Source organism: Palaemon carinicauda, chromosome 27 (assembly GCF_036898095.1).
Source record: "Palaemon carinicauda isolate YSFRI2023 chromosome 27, ASM3689809v2, whole genome shotgun sequence".
NCBI classification, from domain to species: Eukaryota; Metazoa; Arthropoda; class Malacostraca; order Decapoda; family Palaemonidae; genus Palaemon; species Palaemon carinicauda.
In genome coordinates, this window is record NC_090751.1 from 34,102,335 (window position 1) to 34,111,561 (window position 9,227).

The 9,227-nt window shown below is 34.3% G+C and overlaps 1 pseudogene; it reads left to right on the top strand.

Moving 5' to 3' along the window:
- LOC137620663 (serine protease 1-like) overlaps positions 1-8,828 on the top strand; it is a 22,610-nt pseudogene extending 13,782 nt beyond the window's left edge.
- The last annotated feature ends 399 nt before the right edge of the window (positions 8,829-9,227 follow it).

Here is a 9,227-nt window from a genome sequence, read left to right on the forward strand (position 1 = left end):
GAGAGAGAGATGAGAGAGAGAGAGAGAGAGAGAGAGAGAGAGAGAGAGAGAGAGAGAGAGTTATTTTTAATTTACTTCAAGGTCCATGATGCCAAACTATCTGAATTGATTCAGTGTTTTGTTTGATTTTACAGATTATCTGACTCTCGCAGACTTCTAGCTGTAAATAACTAGTTCATAGAAAATCCATATTTCACTCACGATTGGAAAAATTCTCTTAATTTAACTGATTTTGTTTTTTTTAAACTCAGCATCTCTCCAAAACACTTATTTATTAGTAGGGCATCTAATTGTCATTTGCTTTCCGTCAAGTCATAGAATATTGCAACAATTCTGCTCTAAAGCATTTGCTAATTGTCATTTTCTATTTAGTATCCATCTTTCCTCGTTTCTTAAAGTTTCATTATGACACGGTAGTTCTCACCCAATGACCTGGTGATGGAGCTTGGTTTTCAATAATCGATCATCTGATATCGGTTTCTCAGCAGGCAATGGAATAGTCATAACTCCTGGTATGAGTAGGACTTAATTTTCTTGTTCCATGGATTCAAATGGCCCTTAGTAATGTGCCAAACAATTTCATGAGAAATTTACATAGATTTCAAACCTGGGAAATATATATCAAAGCAAACTGACCAATATAATTTTTTTGTTTATCACCTTCATTTAAAAAAAAAAAGTATAGATTAATAGATTAAGAAGGTGAACACTAACCAGGGAATGCATTATTATTATCATTGTTGTTATTGTTATTATCAATAGTGATATAATCTTATAGCATACAATCTTTCCTGTGTTGGTGATGATTTGCGGTTCCACAAAAAAGGAAAAAAAAAATGTCTTACGCTAATCCTCGTCAACCAGCTTATGGTTCTAACTTAGAGCGTAATAAATATCTGACACAGTGCCTGATTTCATTTTACTATCTTTTAACTAAGTGCATTAATAGTCTACATCTCTTTATAACTGTCACACAAAAGCAACATATTCACGTATGTATTTCCGAATGTAATTACAGAATAGAATTGGAAAATCTTCATTCTACTACCCATGTTCATACTAATTGGTCAATATTTAGTTCTATTGAGGTTCCGAATGTTCATTCACGATTTACATTTTATCACTAAAAATCGCTTCTAGTTTCTAAATTTTAAGTTAAATGTTAAAATGTCTGCACTGTTATTATATAAAGGATCTGCAAATATCCCCAATAGTTACAAAATATATTATATCCCCCCTCGTTTAAAGGTTTAAAGGCAACTCATGAATGGCAGGAGAAAGGGACAGTGACATTGCCCTATCAAGTAAGACAATGCCCTAGAGACTGACCATGTATACGCATATGATCAGCGTCTAAGCCCCCTCTCCACCCAAGCTAGGACCAAGGAGGGCCAAGCAATGGCTACTGATGACTCAGGCGTTCACATGTCAGGGACGTTACCGCATTGGCCACCACAACCTTAATAACGGCTTAATACTATCTTTTTTATCATATTTCAAATTGACTCACTATAACATTAAGTACATATGTTACATTAATATAATTTTAAAATCAAAATTGATAAGAGGCAAATCAATTTTCAGCTCCAGTTATTTGATTTATAAATCATTATTAACTTCATCTCCGAAGTCTTCGTCATCGTTATGTTGGTTGCGTTCATTTGCCTTTCAAAAATGCACCGTATTCATCTATACTTTGAGTGTTCGTGTAGATTTCTCTAGTGTATATTGTCTTATGATATCCTTGTTAACAGAACTAATGCACACATGACAAAAAGTAATAAGATATATTTTTATTTTAAGTTTCTTGAGAATTAAATGGGTACCCCTGCAAGAATTCAAGCCAAATTTTAAAACCTGGAGGAAAATCTGTTTTACTTTAAGAGAAAAATACATAAACCACTCCATACTTGGCATCCGGGTTCGTTGGGTACAGGAAGCAGTTTTATTAAGGATTTATCATAAACCTAAGTTTAGGACTTTACAGTAAAGATCCTGCTATTTTACTTTTAAATCCCGTGCCAAAATGGAGAAAAAAACTAAAATCTTCGCTGTTTAATATATAAAATTCACATTTCTTCCTTTATACCTGTAGATGCAAAACAAACGTTCTGTCAATGCACAAATGCAGCGAGGGGTAGGGCAGTTTAGTGCCATCAGCTGCATTGCTCTTTTAGTCTTATGTTTTCATCTCTTCTTCCTTCTTTTCTTCCATTGCGTTATCCAGCTTCATTTAACTTTTACTTCATGGTGCAACAGCGGGTTCACCCATTGCAACTTGGTACTAAATGGTCTGCTTGACCCCAGCGATGGACCATTTGGCTAAAATTCCAAAAATCAATAAATCGATATCATTATCTGTTCTGCCAATACTCTGTGCGTGCATTCGTGCGTTTTTGTAAATATAAGAATGATTGTTCGTGGAAAAACAAAAAACTTTAGGCGCATTATCACCAATAACAACACCGTTGCGTGTTAAAGGTGAAGTGAATTATTACATAGGCGTGGCTGAAGTGTCACCAGGTTCAATTATTCAAGTCGATTAACATCAATGATTTTGCATCCTTCTGAGTCACTCTTCAGTTTCATGTGTATGTTTATGTTACTCATGATGGGTACACATTAATGTTTATTTAGGGGTAACATTGTATGCTATGAGTTAATACACACAACAGGCAACAAAATCTAACTCAATATTAAACACTAAAATTATCTCGAGCTGAAAACAGGTTTCAGAATATTTCAGCTCCTGGCCATTGTTCGATGTCTTCTGGTAGGTGATCCGCTTTAAGTGACCGAGGGAAATCGAACCCCAGATTATGAAGCATCCAAGATGCATAACTGGTGTCACAACTTCGATGGTCATCGCTGAATGTGTTGGATATCTATCTTTATTTATTATTTAAGATTAAGAGGGCGGATATTTAATGTGGTAGATACATAATCCTTTAATAGAATATGCTTTAGATTAAGCAGTGCGTTTCATAAGTAAAGGAAATCAAGACATGAAATAAGGAGTACTAAATCCATTCGCGATATAGAATATATAGAATATACCATGTCTCCTGGATTTTTTAATCATTTCAAATAATTCCTCATTTTATTCTGTCAATCTCGGAAAAATCTTTAAAAAAGACAAATTTTCTTGACAGACAGTATACCACAACAGCACCAAACAAAACTGTAGGGCAAGGTGTAGAGAATGAGTATATATGTTGAGAAAATGTTAATTTGTCAAGGATATTTCTATCAAATTAAGTACCACCAAACTGTCTTTGGAATTATAATTCCTAGATACTCAGCTTTAACCATCGATGTCATTGAAAGATACATTCTCTCAAGAGGTTGACCATTCGCCCTTCGTTATGACACATTTTCAATTATTTTGGAAGGAAGTTGTCAGTCCCGTGTCCTTAAAGAAACCTTTCTTTTCCAGCTATAGGGATGTCGTCGTAGTCACAGGTGCCTGGGACCTGAACGAGCCCAATTCCGAGTACAGAGTGTCCAAAGTCGTCGTGGCTGATTACGACTCTCTCTCCTTGAAACACGACCTCGCTCTTCTCAAACTTGACACAAAGAATCCAGTTCACAAAGTCTCCAGAGGTATGTGCTTTCTTCGTTTCTTTCATTTTTCAAGAGAGAATAGAGAATCAGTGGTTTAAAAAGAAACGGTGGACATTAATGACCAGAATAGTGATTGTTCATAGAATGAAACTTTGTTTATTAAATGGTTCTTCGTCGTGTAATGTAAAGTAGTTAATACAACAGTTAAGGAAGTATTTGTTTAATTTGCTAAGTTATGCTAAAAATAATTGTAAAAATCAAAACTATTTGTAAAATGTTTGTGGGTAAACAGTTTTTCAAGAGCAGTCACTGCATTAAAAAGACATAAATTCACTTCACATGGTACATGAAGAGATAATAGATATAACTGAATCGCATTTGGTAGATATAGGCAACTGGTTAGATAGTTCTAATTAAAGTTCATTAGATTCTATTCTTATCTGACATTTCATATAACTTTTATTTAGAGATCAAAACTGGTTTGTGAAATTTAACACAGCTCAATAGTTTTTTGTTAAACAAGTAAGTAGAATTGAATATTTTAGTGACTATGACAGCCATGAACCGAGGAATTAATCATAAAGACGATTTTTACTAACCCATCCAAATCTCGTAGACTGATTTACATGTGATCAGTCATAGACCATTGTTCTCTAGTCATGGGTAGTGCCATAGCCTCTGTACCATGGTCTTCCACCGTCTTTGGGTAGAGTTCTCTTGCTTGAGGATACACTCGGGCATACCATTTTATCTTATTTCTCTTACTTTGATTTTTTAAAAGTTTTTATGGTTTATACATGAAAGATCTATTTTAAAGTTGTTACTGATCTTAAAATATTTCATTTTAATTTTTCGTTACTGCTCATACAGTTTATTTATTTCCGTGCTTCCTTTCCTCATTGGGCTAGTTTTCCCTGTTGAAGCCATTAGGCTTATAGTATCCTGCTTTTCCCAATAGGGTTGTAGCTTAGCTAATAATAATAATAATAATAATAATAATAATAATAATAATAATAATAATAATAATAATAATAATAATAATAATAATAGGACCAGAATATTGAATTTTGTTGGTACGGATCTTCAGAATGCAACGAGAAATATTATTCACCACAGGGATAACTTTACTTAGCTCCCAGTAGATTTTTTGCGAGTTATCTTATAAATTAACTTTCCAACCAACCAACGAATTGGACGGCTAATTATTCTTGGCCTGACATTCAAAATACAAATTCCACATAACTATATAAACGTCAATGCAAATTGTGCCTAAAATGTCATCACATTATCGGTTTAATCACAAAACACCTTGATCCACGATAACATTCCTCCATCAATTGTTATAGGCAATAATAAATAGAACGATAACTTACATAAATGATAATCTCATGATAGCTTTGTTTGGTAAAGGTTAATGCGATAAAATATACTCAAGGGGATGTCGCAAATTATGACAAACATTATGTTGGTGGTTTTGAAATAGAGTATAAAATAAAAAGATCAGTGTCCCAAATATATCACTGTTTGATGTTGGTATGATTTTTTCTTGAGTATTCGCTTTTAATCTGTGACACTTGATTTTGCAACTATTTTGACAAATAACATTTTGAAAAGTTGTAATTTCCTTTGCTCTAATTCTGAGGAAAGCAAGTTCTGTTTACAGCTTATCTTTAACAGGGACATTGCTCTAATCTATTTAAAGGAAACCCGAATGGTTCCATATAACCGCTATCAATATAAGATAAAGGAACAATATTTCGCACATGTCAATGTTAAGAAATCTTACATAACTGTGCTAGGAAATTTGTATAGAGATCAGGATCTGAATATATATTAACTACATAAAAATCATGCATTATAAACAAGATTAAATATTTTAGATAAAGTACACTATAGATAAACGTTATCAATCCAAAGAGATTGATATCTGCAACAGAAGTACTTCCTTATAAGGGCGTTCGGAAATGATTTGCCACACATACCCTTAAGTTATCATCTATCGTGTGATAAGGTAGATAAAAACAATTAACTTATAAGATCCGGAATGCTACATTTTACTTGACAAGTCGAAAGTTGTAACTCACAGAACTGATTTAGAGCACAGACACTTCAACATCTGACTGTTGTTTGGAGAAAATTTTTTTTTTCTTTGCCAGTTTCTCGAAAACTTTATTGTGATTATAGATTATATTACAGTATACGGAAATGACTGTAGGGGAATCAACAATTTGCTGTAATATTCATGTGATTATTTTCTTTTCTAGAATATCGGTAAGGAACTTACAATTAGATCTTTCAATATAGTCCTCTTGCTTTGAAGTGGAACTAGACCACCAATCCACGAGTGAGGGTATGCACTAAAAAGATTTTTTTTTTTTTTTTTTTTTGGTTGACCGTTCATTCACGTATGCATATTGCTTATCACATAATTCTCCGTGTCAAATCAATGACCTCTTAAAGGGTATGTAAGAGGACCTACCATGAGGTAATCTGCGGGAGCGGGGTCATGCCTTTGCTCCAAAACTTTCCATCCTAATTCGTAAGGCGTTGGAGTAGCGTGGTAAACACTATTTACATTATCTCTTAAACACAAAACACCTTTTGATATTAGGCCTTTCAGTTTGTCTGTGCAGAACTCACTGCACTGTACACTTATTTTTTTTTTTTATTATTATTATTATTATTATTATTATTATTGTTATTTCTAGCCAAGCTACAACCCCAGTAGAAAAGCAGTGTGTTATAAGCCCAAGGGTTCCAACGGGGAAAAATATCCCATTTGGGAAAGGAAATAAGGAACCAAATAAACTAGAACTACTATAATGAATAATTAATATAACGCAGAAAACGAGGATGCTATAAGCCTAAGGGCTCCAATAGGGAAAAATAGCCCATTGAGGAAAGGAAATGGGGAAATAAATAAACTACGTGCGAGTAATGGATAATTAATATAGTATTTTAAGTCTGTCTATAAGTGGTTCACATCACTCACCCTGGTGTTCAAAAAAAAAAAAAAAGAAAAAAAAAAACTTTGAGCATAAACTCTCCTCCAAAAGATTTTCTGACATTTATTTTCATTAATTTTTATTATCTATTTGATAACCAATGACTGTGATTAAACATTTCATATCCCAGCGTTTTCTCTCTAATTCAAAGTGATTCACCCATATTCATCTTCATTAATCGTCTTATCCTAGAGAGCTTCAAGTGTTACCACAGCGTTTGAATAAGTTTGGTCAAATGATTTAGTTTATGGTCCTCAGTGACTTGTTTAGGGATCTTCCATGCAAAACGATTACGAAAGACTCATCATTTAATTATTTTAAAGGTTTAGTCGAAGTAATGAAATCCTGAGGTGATCATATTGCAAAGAAAGTAGACTTTCTTAAAAAAATTATTTAGGCTACATTACTTGTAAGTTTTCTACTAATGTCCTAATGTAAAATTATTCGAAAAGTATAACACGTTCGCCTTGCATTAGCATGACGACAGATCGATCCCTGCCTTGGACCGTGAGTTTGAGCTGTTTACTGGAGAATTTACTGCTGTGTTGGGCACCACAGTGGAGATTTGTGTTTGCCCAGCTGACGTTCTGGCGAGCGTCTCTCCAAGTGAAGCTGGAACTGAAACCGACACCTTAACCGTCGTATAGCGTCATTATTAATATTTTATCCTTATTCATCTATAATTCTTATTTTTTTTTCTACTTTTTAAGTTTGCCATCGGAATTCATGTATGACTTTTTCGTCTTGTTTCTATGAATGTTTATATATGATTAGCCTCTGTTCCTCAGCCAACCAAAAAGCCGTTCCAGTTTCCTTAGAAACAAAGACAGAATCTTCGATAGGAAAGAAATGTACCATATCAGGATGGGGAAAGCTGACTTCGGGAGGAAGTCTGCCTCATGTGCTAATGGCAGCTGATGTAAGTTATTTATAGAATACAAATTTCATTTAAAAAAAACGCCTGTTCATATTGTTTACATGTTTGTACTTGGTAAACATATCCATGACTGCATCTAAGCACAGCACTGATATTATTTGAAATCCTCAATAGAATAAGTGTAAGAATGAATTATGAAAGGATTATACATTATTACTGAAATATGGGACTGAAATGAAAAATTTATCATTTGTTATTTTTTGTTTTGTTATATACTTCATACCCTGAATGGCCCATGGTGTCGCTGTGTGTTTTAGCAATATTCGAAAATTTCAAAGATCCTTTCTCAAAACCTTTAAACGCTGATCTCTTTCTTAACGGATGCTCAGGTCGAGGTGAAGTCGGATGATTTTTGTACCAATGCCTTCTCTTATTCATCGATGTTCAACGTGTATCCTACGAACATCTGTGCTGGGGGAACAAACGAGATGCCTGCCAGGTGAGAGTGACTTGAAGTCTCTTACTTTTGATTCTTGGTTGTATGTGTTTGCTATAACCAAACAGTTCTTCGAGGGATTTAGATAAAGAAAAAAACACGTAATCGTGGATTAAAAAACTTCCATTCAGTTAGTAATCCTGACGAATTTCATTCCCGTTTGTGAAAAATATCTCGAAGCAATGTCACTTTTCTCCGTTGAGTTCCTACAGTATCCTCCCTTGCAGGGTGACTCCGGCGGACCTTTGGTGTGTTGCGAAAAATCTACCTCGAACCTTGATTCTTGTAGATTATCTGGCGTGGTGTCCTGGGGTATTGGATGCGCCACCCCTGGAATTCCCGGCGTCTATACTGAGATTGCCCATTACAAGAGCTGGATCAAAGGCGTCATTAAAAATGTGGACGGGAGAAGTGGCCTAAACGGCCTTAAATTTTTTAGGGGGAAGCGAAACTAGTAAAGAAAGGCAATTGATGAAATTTCAATTTAGAAATTAAAATGTGAAGAGCCATAATATGAATGATATAAGAATTTGCTGGACTTAATTGAAAAGAATTATTCAAATATTCTCTTTTAAATCTTAGTGTTATTTGAAGAGGCTCACAATTTTCTGTCATATTCTAGATTTCCTTTCCATTTTTATCAATTGTTTGAGGATTTAACTAATTTGGTTTTGGTTTAAAAAATCTTGATTAAGATTAACTGTGTTTCTTATGTGTCAAATGACATCACCAAAAAAAAAAGAAAAATGTCTTAAAAGTAAATGAATGAAAATACATCTGAAGAACTGTTGACACCAGTGTTCCTCCAAGGTTGACGTGAGGATGAAAACTATGCACCATCTGATTTTGTTTGTTGAATGACCATATTACATACCATCACACGAAACCTCTTTTATTATCCTACACAAAATAAACCAATAAATTGAATACCAAGGTAACTCTACCCCAACTCTGGAAGGTCATTATACAGAGGTTGTTCCACATTCAAGAGTTTGAATAATTTAGCGATGTAGTTGGAACTAAGACCTGCAGATAGGTCTTGAGTTGGAACCCATTATTTGATTGTAGAGGCCGGCTTTGCCTTGTGGCCAAAATTGGAGGATTTACCCGAGTCGTGCGACCATGTCCATCCCACAAGACCTGTGCGCTTTGCCATAATTGCGATACTAATCTATTGATCACCTATATTGTTTATATTTTCATATATTCATTTATTTCGTTTTTATTATGGTTAACCGTAGTATCATGTTATTCTACTTTATTAGATGCTGACAAACACTCCTTA